Source organism: Linepithema humile, chromosome 5 (assembly GCF_040581485.1).
Source record: "Linepithema humile isolate Giens D197 chromosome 5, Lhum_UNIL_v1.0, whole genome shotgun sequence".
Taxonomy (NCBI): Eukaryota; Metazoa; Arthropoda; class Insecta; order Hymenoptera; family Formicidae; genus Linepithema; species Linepithema humile.
The window spans coordinates 17,759,567-17,773,566 of NC_090132.1; the positions used below are offsets into that span (position 1 = coordinate 17,759,567).

General features: G+C 36.6%; 1 protein-coding gene across 2 annotated transcripts in view; it reads left to right on the forward strand.

The window, feature by feature from the left end:
* The window catches only part of LOC105669315 (lachesin-like), a 264,653-nt gene that overhangs the window by 12,675 nt on the left and 237,978 nt on the right, over nucleotides 1–14,000 (forward strand). The window contains exons 2-4 of one of the 2 annotated variants that reach the window (XM_067354710.1): nucleotides 7,835–8,511; nucleotides 8,843–9,518; nucleotides 9,777–9,830. The gene's annotated coding sequence lies outside the window, so the exon portion shown is untranslated. Of the gene's footprint in view, nucleotides 1–7,834; nucleotides 9,519–9,776; nucleotides 9,831–14,000 lie in introns of both variants that reach the window. The other variant, XM_067354711.1, reaches the window with a different exon arrangement.

Consider the following 14,000-nt stretch of genomic DNA (forward strand, 5'->3'; position numbering starts at 1 on the left):
CTCGTGCCTGTGCGGTTGCGGTGTGACATAAATTAAAAATTTCTGACGTTGCGTTATCGATCGGAGAAGAGAAATGTGCCGGCCCGAAGACAAAAGGTTTTTGCATGGCTGTCGTAAATACGGGTTTAAGCACGGCGCATTACTTAGAGCTGTAATAACGCCGAGATACGAAAAGCCTCTCGTTAATTCGGGCCGCTGTGCGCGTCGCCCTGGTGTAAAGGCTAAGAACAGTGCATCATGGATGTTGTCTACCAGAAAAGTCACGAAAAGTTGCCTTTCAAGCTAGGTTACGCTTTCTGCGTACGATATTTGCTAAGAATAATTTTCAGTAAGCGTTTCTTTTGAAAATATCCGCTGTAGCTATGCTTTCGTATTACACACCTTGACTGGTTTCACATTTTGCATTAACACGTATGTTCGAGATTTTCAACAAAATTGTATCGATTTTCGAAGTATATTCTTTTTAATAAAAGAATTTGTGAAAATTTGTTTTACAATTTTAATAATTAGTAGATTAAAGACTCCAAACGCGGAACTTTTTCCAAAATGTCTGTTGGAGCTGCATAAATGTATTTCATTATGCGTTATTAGTTTCACGTTCAAGAATATTATTATCGTGAAGTTTTGCATATTTCCTGAAGCGATTTCGTGAATCTAATAGAGCTACATCATAACTTTAAAGAGCTCTGCTGACACTGCAGATAGGCGGCAAATTCGAATCACGTGTCAGAGTCAGATGCGTCTGATAAGGGTTGAAAGCACTTTTGATGGAATCGCGGTCGAGGTTCATCTTGAAACTTGACGACAGGATAGGAATGAGAAAGATGACTAGGAACTAAGTTTGGTAAACCATCCGGCAAAAAAATGGATACTTTTAACTATTCATTAATATGCGATCGATGAAATCATAAGTTATTTAAGAGGATTAATATAATTATTTTTATTCCTAATTTCCTTCTTTAAAGTGTTTTTTCTAATAAGACTATCTTTGAAAAAAACACTTAAGAAAAAAAATGTTATTCAAGTAATTAAAATGATAATAAATTGAGACTTAAAAAAACTTGTTACGTTGATACGACATAATTAAAAATATGTTCACTGAATTAATCTTAGTTGAAACGTATAATTTATTATGTCGCTTACATTATTATCATCAGCTATTGTTGAATGTTTTATTGTATTTAAATATATAATTTTACGTAAATGAAAATGTTTTGATGACAGAAATATTAAAGCATCCGTGGGATAAATATTTTTCCTAATACGGCAGTACGGTTAAAATAATTTTTCGTACTAGTGTCACCAGTAGATATGTGCAATATAAATACGTACAGTAATACACATTAAAATATTTTGTAAAACATTATCTGCATATTAATTAATTTATATTTAACTGATCTGTCGATAACGGAAAACTCATTTGTTTTTACATTGGTTTTGTGGGAGCATTAATCCGCTTATTGTGGCTGTCACGAATAACAAAGATGACAAGAGTCAAATCCGACTGGATGGTCAATCGGATAGACTAAGAGACACTTATAATATCTGTCATTTACGGTTTAAATTACTCCGTGAATAATATAGCGTGTTCTGGACTCCGTAGCACGGCGGGGTGCGTGAAGCGAGGGAATTACACGGCGGAGAGGGGCGGGGGAGAGAAGAAGGGATGATAGGAGAGAGAGGAGGCTGAGAGAGGCGCGCCGGGGTAGGTCGCGCGCCTGCTTTTGTCAAGCCGCAACACGAGCCGCGGCTTTAATACAATACAATACTGTCGAGAGGGTGGAGATGAGAGGTAGTGAGCCGGAGAGAGAGAGCCGGCGATGAGCTCGCGCTCGCGGTCGCGGGTGCAAGCGAGAGAAAGTTCGGCACGACAGCAAAATGCTGTGTGTGTCAGTAAGTAACCGTCTAGATTTGTACGCCCCCTCGCCATCCTGGAAAACCCAACAGACTGCCAGAGGATGTGTCAGATTCAGCCGCGTATGTTTTGCAAGAGCCTTACTACCCGCTTCTCCTCTCTTTTCTCACTATTCCACCCCTCTCTCCCCCTTCTATCCCATTCTGCCTTTCTCTTCATCTTTCTCTCACTTTGCTGCCCCTGTATCTCTTTCTCGCGTGTTCCGCAGTTACAGCGTTGGTAGTTACAGGGACGGATCTATGTGGAAGCTGGTGAAACTTAAGCCTCGAGGGGGAAACTTAAGACCCGCAGTTATCGAAGGACCTAGCGGAGTATAATTTCGTACGGGCAAATATTTGTGAATTTTTGAAGCGACAAATTGCATAAAATAAGAAGAGACACGTTTTCTTTAACATTTCCTTTAATCATATTCTCCCTAAGTATGTCGGAGAATTATTAGCTTTAATCTTTGAAACTTATTCGTTCGTTCTTGATTACTTCGCAAATTCGAAAGTTCGGAAATATTCATCAGTTTTTTAAATTATGTATTGCGCGCAAAGGGGAAATCATTCTCTTTAGCGCGCGCTTGTTTAATTATGCTACTGCTGTGTGCTTTCAAGATTTACCGGCTCTCGAAAAATCATTGTCCGCTCCTGGCGTAGTTGCATACCGTCGTCCACTTGCAAATCTGTCGTTATAATTCCGCCGCCTCACGCTCACGCGAGTCATCCTTCTCGCGGATTCTGAGTTTTTGCGAGGACGCTTATGCAATTCCGGGTATCTGCGGCTAATTTCGCGGATCCCAGCGAATTTCCACCATATGGCGCGCGGTTCGTGAATCCCCGCCGCTCGCTAATGTTTTGCTCCGGATCGTAAGATACGGCTGATTTTGTCATTACTACATTCTGTGTAGCGTGAAATGTCCGCGAGGTTAATGTATCTCTTCAAAGTCTTGGCAGGCGCTTCTTCTGTGTGCGATTAATCAATTTTTAAAGCAATGGACAACGCGGACACTATGATTAGTTGCTTATAACTTTGAAATGATTAATGTCTTGATATCTTTATGGCTATAAAAACTAATTCAGAATTGATCAGAGAATCTATAGTTAAAATTTGATCTATGTTGTTTCTGGGACGATTTGCAGATGTACGATCGTATATATTGATATAAGAAATACACATTTTTACTTTAGTTTTTAGTAAACTTAATTTCGACGATGAAAACTTTTTTAAAAATTATGTAACCGTAAATTTTTAAAGCAGCTTGCAGGATTATGCATGCGTAAGTACGTATTTTAGGCAAAAATTCTTTGCGAATTGCTAGATGAGTTTACGACATGGTTAATGAGATTACTTCTGGTCACTGAGCATTATAATCAGAAACCCCCGAGAACTCTTGCTGCATTTCTGAGTAACGTCAAGGGTTACCCAACGTTTCGCGGATTTTGTTGCGTTCCTCGCGAAAAACTTAACATAGCACCAAGTTAGAAAAAGATAAATATTTACGAGCGCTCTCCATTACGCGTTATGAAATTTTTACTCGGTACGACATGTAATATACCGTAAAGTAACATTTAACATTTGCGGGATTTTCTGTGATATATTGTAACGAAAAATCGGTTATCTTAATACTTCATCTCAACTGTTCATACATAAAAGATAATGATTTGTCATTTCGAGTTTTTGTTTTCTTACTTAACAGTTATCTAAAGATTTCTCATATATTGAAAGTTAGAATGAATTAAACATAGTACGTCATATATTTATATATTTATAAATAGTAATGTTTCTTTGTATTTAACGTTTGCTTGAATTTTGCAATTTTAATATTCTTTGGAAACTTTGAAAAATTTTTAGATAGTTATTTATAGTAAATATATGAAGACTTTAAACTATTTTCAATATCTTATTTCGTCAATGTTATTATTTCTGTGAAAGTTTAATTGACGCGTTTTTTATATAAAATTGCTATTAATAATTATGAAATATTAGGTACATGATACGATACGAGATATCTTTTGATCTGTACTTACAATATTTACGATTGCTAAAAATTCGTAATAAAACGTGTTTCATCGGCGAGAGACAAATCTGTTGTGAAAATGTATTTTGTGCGATCAGAGCGCGCTTCTGTCGAACGCGAGTATCTATCGATGTTCCATCGGAGAAATGTTTCGCGCACTTGATCCATTTACGGGATGAGCTTTCGGCGCAGGTGACAATAAGAAACCAATGGAGCATGTGAGAGTATACAGCTGTGTACATACGCCTATACAGATACCTAACTAGATTCTAGTCGTGGTCGAGGCGATTTCGCGAGCAGAAATAGGACTTTCCGAGCAAACGATAACTGCACCTCGGAGACATCGACAGAAACTGAACACTGTTCAATTCAAGGGGCGCTCTTACATGCGCTGTTTCAGATAGTTATTATCGTGGACGTCGTCTGCCGGCATAATATTTTTATTACCATAGATATACCTTTATGTAAAGCGGCGGTATACGAAAGAGCGGGCATTATTCCATACGATTCGTCCTTTCTCTGGTCTCTTCTTGTCGATGCGTATTAAATAAGAATAAACTCACCTCGATGTAGATTCCAAACTTCAGTGTTGTGATTTATTCGGTGTTTACCGAATTTTTTTCCGACTAAATTATTTCGTGTGTTTTTATGAATGAAGTGCAGGAATACTAGGTATTTTTAGTCGCTATGAATTTTGCAATTTTGTACTATAGTTTTTTTTTAGAAAAGAAATAATTTATTTTTCAACATCATTCAGTTATACACGCGAAAAGCTCTGATTTTACGGTGAGGTGAATCGAACGGAAAAATATAAAGTTTCTATCAACGCGAACAATTTTTCCGTTTAATTCCGAGGAATCGATCATTTAATTTCATTTACGGAACACGCGCGTATATACTCGTTACGCCTGTAGCATGTTTCTCTCTTTCCCATAAGACGTATTTTTTACTCCCCTTTTTAATCTTTTCCTACGCTCAGCGCATCCTCGTCTTCGTGGCGGTGCGTCTCTTCGAAAGCAACGTATTGTGCCTCACATTACAATATTGCGAAGTCGCCCAGTAATGGAAGGAGAGAGGGTCGAAAGGGGACAAAGCTGTAGAATATAAAAAGGATAGGGCCGAGCGAGTGCGGGAGGAAAGCGGGGAGAGAACATGTGGAAAAAAGAGAGACAAACGGAACACACACGTAGAGTCTCGGAGCGCGTATAGGATGAGTAATGAAACGGTCAGGGACAGAGGTTCTCTAATCCTGCCGGATATAAGATAAAATCGTTCGAGGAAAGGGCGAGGGGAAAAGAAAGAACGGCGGGCCGTACCAACGGAGAACCAAAGAACCTGTTATATTGAGTATAGCTATCGTTTTTAGATTAGGTTCGGCCAAACACCAGGTTTTGTTCGCTGCGCGAGAAACAAGGTGGGAAATTTACGAACCCGCGCTCGCAGCGCTAGAATTCTGATACAGTCGCGGAAAGATTGAACGGGTTTGCAGGAACGAACGCAACGGTACGTGATTGTTATGGGTGGATATAGGTGGAAATTGTTTTTTTTTTTAAGGAAAGAAATAGTAATTTAACCGAGTTGTTCTATTTTAGTTTTATAGATCTCAATTGAAAAGTTGATCGTGATTGAAAAAAATTAATCATTTCTTTCTTTAAAGAATTCTAAACTTTTTATGTTATAATAGTTAAGCATTTTTTTTTAATTAGTGATAATTTTTAGCATAGATATTATTTGTTTCTGCCAATTATGAAAGCTTTAGGAGATTAAATTTATACAACGCGAACTCTGATATTAGAAACGCGCGATTCCGCGACGAATCAACGATAACGGGGCAATCCGCAAGTCCAGGAGGAGAGCCGCGCGAAATTTTGTGGCGCCGGTGTTGAATCAACTTAATTAAACTCCTTAATCCATTTCTATAATGTCTTAATTCCAATTCTCAACGAAGTTTGTGGAAGAAACTTGCAGACGCATTCGCATGTCGTTTTCCACCGAATGAAAACTGAAGGATTACGCAAAGCACTCTGATGGAAAAGGAAATGTCGCTTTCTTGCGATAACCAAGGCCGATCAGGCCCCTTGACTATGCCAGGTTCTTCAATTTCAGACTTGGAAGAATTAGTTACGAGTCCACATTATCAAATGTTAAAATAAAGCATTGAAACTTTGTTTAAGACATTTGAAAACAAAGTATATATATATATATTGCCTTATATTTCACTGAAAAACCCACAATAACGATTCTTTCGATTATAGTATTAATATCATAAACACTTAAAATGTGATAAAAATATATTTACAAAATTAATTTAAAAATTAAATATATTAAAATAAAATTAAAATAATAATTTTAATTAACGGAATCTTAGAGAATTTTCGAAAAAGTCGAAAATTACCGATATTTTATCTAACATATTTTATAAGCATCTAGCTTATCGTGTAAGCGTCTAGCATTATACGTAACGTAATATATAATACAATATTTGCGTTTTAAATCTTTTTTTTTATTGAGTATTGTTGTGTCCAGTCTAATGGAATTTCTACGCATCGAAGCAAGTGAATAAATCATAATCTATGAAACTTAATTAACAAACGCTAATTAGAATTGATGTTAACAAATCGAACGTGTAATACAGTGCTACTATTATCGAAGAGCAAAAATCGAATTACCGGCAAAATGGGCGAATTATTATTAACGCAATAGATGATATAAATTATGCGAACCACATATCGCTTGTATTATATTAAAATTTTTGATCGTATTATTATATTTTACTGTGTAAATCATTAAATTTACGTTGCTAGTCAAATAATATGTAATTAGTTGAACAATCTAATTCTACATATATGATCAATCAAAAAGATAATGTTGTAAATTTTAATTTGCTGGTCACCACACACATGCACATACAACATACATAAATATTATGTAAAATTTGTTGCAAACAATGAGATTGATTAAATTTCGTATTTGCTTGTGGCAGAAAAATTGTAAGAAAGATGAGAAAAAAATATTTTTTCTACTTTCTGAATAACATATAGTTGAATTATTTCTTTAAAAAAATATAGATTTTTTAAATTCATTTTTTTCGATTTTTGAGAGTTTTAAACGCAGTTTCGTGAAAAACACGTATTTAATGTCAACAATGGATACAGATTTACAAATCACTTTTACTTTTGTGTTGAATATTATTATTGAAAGAAAAATTTAAAAGCCAAATCTTTATTGTTAAATCGTAAAAGGAACAGATTACTATTCAAATGAATACTAGTTACGCGTTGCACTAACGATGCAATTAACGGGGGTGTTGCAATATAGTACGCAATATACGCTTCAGCGTAGCAAAATTTGGAGGGGCGCAAAATTGTAATAGATCCCGATAATTTTTGAAGTGTGTAAAAACCGCGTGGTGGCATGGCGTTTTTTTTTTGCTTAGCGCTTGGAGCGCCCGAACCACTTCCAGCATAGGGGCACTTTTGACGGTCGCAACGCCCCCGATCACAATATAATATAACAAAGCTTTAGAGGCTTAGATGAATAATACAATTATATTCCTTAATTTATCTCAAGTAAACTTGAATAAAATTTAAATTTAAAACTTATTACTCGCTACTTTTACTGAAGTAATATTGATTTTAAATTGGTTAAAGGATTATTAAAAAGACATTCACAAATGTCTCATGAAATTCTTATTTCAGTCTTTTCATCAGGCTTTTCTTAAATTGTGCTTCAAAAACAATTGATATTTATTAGATAAAATATTTTGGATGTCATTGTAGTATAAATGTATTTGTATATTTTACAGATAAACCTTCGCGCTTCAAATCGCCATATATAAAGTTTAATGTGCGTAGTAATTATTTTATAAATATTAATTATTTCAAACACTAATCTGGATTTCTTTTTTTATTTTACAGATCAACTTTGTGCGCGTAATCGGTGCTACAAAATATATTCGTTCCGTCGTATAGTATAACAAAATGCGCGTCGGGAGTGCCGTTAATGCGGCAGTTATAGCGAATCTATAGATGAACGCATTTTTGCTGTATGATAAATATTGGGACACGATTTTTTTTTACTTTAGGCTTGGCTCGGGGGAGGGAAAGGTCGGTTTCAATCATAAAATCTCCACTACGGCAGGGCAATCTTCGGTTCTACGTGCAGCGCGCTAGTTGTACAGATAGCCGGACTGTCGAAGGTAGTCGAGGACGGCTACCGGAGTTAGTCAAACGCTACCGATTGCTTTTCAGATGCTTTGTATCTAGTCGGTTGATTGGATGACTAATCGCACCTCATCTTCTTCGAGCTTATCTTTGCTTTCTGTTTTGAGAGAATCGTGCCCCAATTGGTAAATGTGGTCGTCTGAAACGCGGACGGAATTCGCGCGTAACGTCACAGCTTGGACAATTTGGTTCGATTCGCCTGTGATGTCGGGAGTGCCGTTTTAAGTATCGCGCGATTTTCATATTCAGGTACGCATGCGAGCAATGCATGCGTCGCGAACGCGTGTGATTCAATGTGAGTGCTTCGAAGGACCACTGAGAGGAGGAGGAGGCTCAGGAGGAGCATCGGGCGCCAGCGGAGCAACTTTACGGTAAGCAATAATTCATTTATTTGTTGTTCGCAAAATATTGCATATAAAATATTATATAATGTAGCGGATATAAAATATTTAAAATACTTTAAATATTTAGTAAAATATTTATAATAGTAAATTAATATTCACCATTTTTAGAAATTTTTTACATATTATTTCAACTAATTAAACTTTTTTCTTTATTCAAAAAATATATTTTTGAAAATTTTAATTCTTTGTTTAGACGTGTGCATAAATAAACGAATATAAAGTTTAATGTGCGCAGTAATTATTTTATAAATATTAATTATTTTAAACAGTAATCTGCATTTATTTTTTTATTTTACAGATCAACTTTGTGCGCGTAATCGGTGCTACAAAATATATTCGTTCCGTCGTATAGTATAACAAAATGCGCGTCGGGAGTGCCGTTAATGCCGAGAGTTATAGCGAATCTATAGATGAACGCATTTTTGCTGTATGACAAATATTGGGACACGATTTTTTTTGACTTTAGGCTTGGCTCGGGGGAGGGAATGGTCGGTTTCAATCATAAAATTTCCACTACGGCAGGGCAATCTTCGGTTCTACGTGCAGCGCGCTAGTTGTACAGATAGCCGGACTGTCGAAGGTAGTCGAGGACGGCTACCGGAGTTAGTCAAACGCTACCGATTGCTTTTCAGATGCCTTGTATCTAGTCGGTTGATTGGATGACTAATCACCTCATCTTCTTCGAGCTTATCTTTGCCCTCTGTTTTGAGAGAATCGTGCCCCAATTGGTGAATGTGGTCGTCTGAAACGCGGACGGAATTCGCGCGTAACGTCACAGCTTGGACAATTCGGTTCGATTCGCCTGTGATGTCGGGAGTGCCGTTTTAAGTATCGCGCGATTTTCGTATTCAGGTACGCATGCGAGCAATGCATGCGCCGCGAACGCGTGTGATTCAATGTGAGTGCTTCGAAGGACCACTGAGAGGAGGAAGAGGCTCAGGAGGAGCATCGGGCGCCGGCGGAGCAACTTTACGGTAAATAATAATTTGTTTATTTGTTGAAAATGTTGTAAATTAAAAGACTTAAAATATTTACATTAGTTAATATTGATTATTATTAGAATTTATTTACATATTTATTATTTTTTATTTTAATAATTAAACTTTTTCAATAATTCTTTTATTCCATATTTGCTTACAAAAAGAATTAAAAGTTTAATGTACTCAATTATGATTTGATAAATATTTATTATGAACGCAACTATAATCTTGACTTATTTTCGTATTTTACAGATCATCAACTATGCAGATCAACAGAATGACAACTCCGCTGCTGCGCATCAATCGGTGAGTGAGTTTATAATTCGTCTTGATTGTTATTAAGATAATGGATCTATAAGATACATATTATAAAATTTAACACATTGTAGATCGTATATGATATTGATTTTATAAAAATTTTAGTTCGCACATTGAAAATATTTTAAATTTAGTTAGTTTCTAGAAGAACAAATTATTTTTTATCTTGATAAATTTAAATTATATTTTTTGTCACACGCGTTATATATATATGTATATTACAAACACACAGTAGTAATAACAATTTTTTACATAACACATATTTTTCTATCTAAAATATTTTTTTATCCATTCCTGTCAAACATTTTTGGTAAACAGCGCTTCCATACAGCTCGACAATTGAAAGAGCTATGATTGCATTTGTCGATCAAAAAAGTTATGGCACTGCGCATATGGTTCTCTCTGTCTTTTCCCCTCGTTGTTTAGCAACTGCTTCTCCCGGCGGCGAAAGGTGAATCGAGTATTAACTGTTTGCCAATTTCTGGCGTGATTTAAGACCGTCGACCTGTTTGCTACTGGGAAATCAGAAAAGTTACCGTTAAAGCTATCGCGGCCGTGCTATACGAACTGTCGCAGTGTCGATAAACGGTCATAACATTATTGGAGCTGCACTGTGTTCGTTTGGATTCAACGCGGATCCTATAAATCGCATGTGTGCGCACGCGGTTAGTATCGATCGACCATTCAGACTCGCGCGAGGATGGAATTGTTTCGCGAATTCATTCTCGCGTGCATGACGTTATGCTCGGATATCGTTGAATTAGATAATAATGAGGATATTGTTATATCGGATATTATTTAAATTGATTTCTACGCTGTGCACGTTGCGGAATATTGCGAAGTGATTGCTATTGTGTTCAGGGAAAGACGTGATGTCGGACTGATTAATTCTAATAAACGTATGATATCGTGTCAACACATTATTCCGAATATGTCAAATGACATTTACATTTTGATTAATTCGTTAACATTTTTTTCTGAAAATTTATTCGCGAACTTACAAAATATCTTGAATGTGAAATTTTCAGATTTAAAAGTTTGATTTCGTACAAAATTGTATCAAATTGATCAATTAAAGTTTAAATTGATTAAAGTTGTGAACATTTCATTTTTAAGCTTTGCTGCTATATTCACTTGTCATTTGCTAAATGTCAAATCCTGTATGCTAATGCAATTAAATATGAATTACGTTAATTAAAGAAGAATTGTTCTTATGAAACAATGGAATTTTTTATTCTGATTACAGAGCTTTCTTGCTTCTTTTGTTTGAGCCGAAAGTCCTTTGAGAGAATATCAGTCTAAAGTACACCTTTGCATTACGTTTATAAAAAACTACAAGATATCCTGTAAAAATTGAATAAAGACCTCGTAGCGAAGAATATTGAAGGCAAATATATATATGCGATAGTTTTCATTTCGTAGGCTATGCGACATGCACGAGATCTACTAGACATTATGCATAGAAATCCATGTAATACGCGAGACGACGACAACGAGAATGTGTATGATGTATCAGGCTGTAGCGGGGGAGGCTTTCTTTGAATGTGCCTCGTATCGTCAAAGGGGCAAAAAGGCGGTAAAAATGGAGGTACTCGCGCTCGAGCGCGCAATCTCACTGACGTTGCATCTGCTAAGAGCGTCCAATGTCCTTAAAAGTTAGAAGGGTCTGCAGTAAAATGTAGCCGAGGATAAAAAGTGTCGGCAGATGAATTTTGTACGCTTACGCGCGACATATGTCTACGAGACATTCGGAGTGTCAAGAGATTTGACAAGATTACGCTGCACGTGCCATCATCATTGCGATGATTAATATCTTTAGCATGTGATTCATGCGCTATATATGTTTTTTTATTATGTTAACGGCAGTGATTCAAAAGTATCAACATATAAAGTTAAAGGATACATTTTTAACGCCTTAAAATAAATGCTTTTTACAATATGTTATACATTTGATAAACTCTCTAACAAAGACCATGAATATTTTGTCGTAATCGTGTTTATGAGATATTCTCCATTTTGCTAAAAAAACATAATGCACAATATCGCGAAGCAATTATAGTTCGGCGCTGCCGTTGTCGATGAAAGCCATCTATTCAGAAAGGGTTTGCAAGAGTTATAGTATAAGCACCTATTGCATACAAACACTTAATGGACTTTCATTATTGAACGCGTTACAGAGTATATAATATCCATATTATAGCTCCCTGCTGATAATATTTTCCGATGATATGTTATGCTGATGAAATATTTATTATTGCTCTTTACGAGCTACAATATACAATACAATACAAAGAGCAGCGTATACATGGCAACTTTGAATCTCTTCGTTTTGCGTCGACAATCAATTAATTTGTTTAAGTGAGTGTTTCCTTGTCGATTAAAAAATGATCATGGGATCTCTTCGTTCCTTTGCCTTGTAGCACGAGTCAGATATATTCGTGTCACGTCGGTACTCAATACCGAAAGCGCACACGGTTCGAGATAAACCCGTCCTTAATACGAGCTCAGAGAAGGTTGTCGGACTCGTCTTAGTTACCCAGGGACAGAGTGGCGATGCACCACCAAGCCAATTTCGAGTGTTGCCTTAGAAGCGCAGCTGCGATTATCATTAGTGTACAGTGAAGGACCTGTAAGCTGTCGCTTAAGATCCTGATTATTAAGATTTCAATTTGTTATGTAAATTTATAAATTGTTTTACAAAGTTGGCAGTTATTAGCAAATTGTTGCTATAAATTTCCGTATACAAAATTTCCCATTATATTGCTGCTCTGTAAGATTAAACATTTTTTTTTTTTTTAATGTAAAAAAATCGAGTTTAAAACGAACTTTCTTAATAAAATTTTTCACATTATGAGGAAAGATTGAAAAAAATATCACAATACAAGATCTATTTATTTAAGAAAATCTGACCATAAGATATCTACATGCCAAATTTCACGAACCTAAAATTATTTTATCAGTAATACTTTTTTGTCAAACATTCGTTGTGTTTGTCGAGTTCCGAGTTCTGCTGTTAACAATTCTACAGGCTATCACAGGCGTGCTAAATTTTTTTGTTTCGAATGAAAGAAGTTAAATATGTCTTACGTTTTTATCCCGTCACACATTCCTATCTGGTCCTGTATCCACAGAGTGACCCGCTGAATGCGACACGATCCTCCTCGCGCAAGATATTGCCGCTAGTTGAGAGCGGACTTTCCGAGTCAAAGGCAATCGCCTGTTTATAGGCAGTATCCAATCTACATCAGACAGTGATAGCAGTGGGGGGGGGGGGGGGCGTTTACATTGCTATCGCTGCTTAAACAAACAAGATGTAAATTTGCTGTGCCGCGCACCAGGCAGGAAGCAAGTAATTAGACGCGTTGTTGCGGAGGTCGAGGCTTTGAACTCCCGCTTCGTATCGGGGCCACTGTTTTCTCCCGGTCCCCTATTGCCCACCCCTTCACCGCCGTCTCGTAGTCTTGTACTTCCACGTCCACCTTCTTCGGGGATGCACACAAACCGGTGACTGAGTGCTCCGCGTTCGGAGTCCTGTATGCGAACACGCACGTCCACGCGTCCGGTCGTGCGGCAGTACACGTAAGGACACACAAATTTCGATTCTCTATGGTGATCTACTGCGCTGCGCCGCAGCGCTGTTGGAATTTTAATGAACACGTACATAGGGACGTAAATTGCGACAAACGCGCCTGCCGTTGGCCACACGTGTAGAGAGTATACATTAGGCCGATAAACGAGAACGCGCTCGATTAATGCCGATTAACTGTTCCGTGCCCTTTGTCGTAGTCCTTTCACTTTATTTGTCGTATATGCACGGGATACGAAGCCACGTTTCCCTCGAACGTAAACGTGCTTTTGACAAATCTTGCGTTTTAGTGACGTGAATACGTGTATTATATCCGTTTTGTATGAAAAATATTTTAATTACATGATTAAATAATGTATGGAAAGAATGTAGGTATACTATAGAATAGAGTGAATACAAATGCACTGAAATTGTTTTAAAAAAACCGGGAAAACGAAAAAATAATTTATTTTAGGAATTTTTCGAATGACATATGACCTTTTAAAATATTCTCCATTAGCTATATAAAAGCAGAGTGGTTTTATTTTTGTAAAACTCTTTTATATTCGGACTTTGTTAAATCAATATTAGCG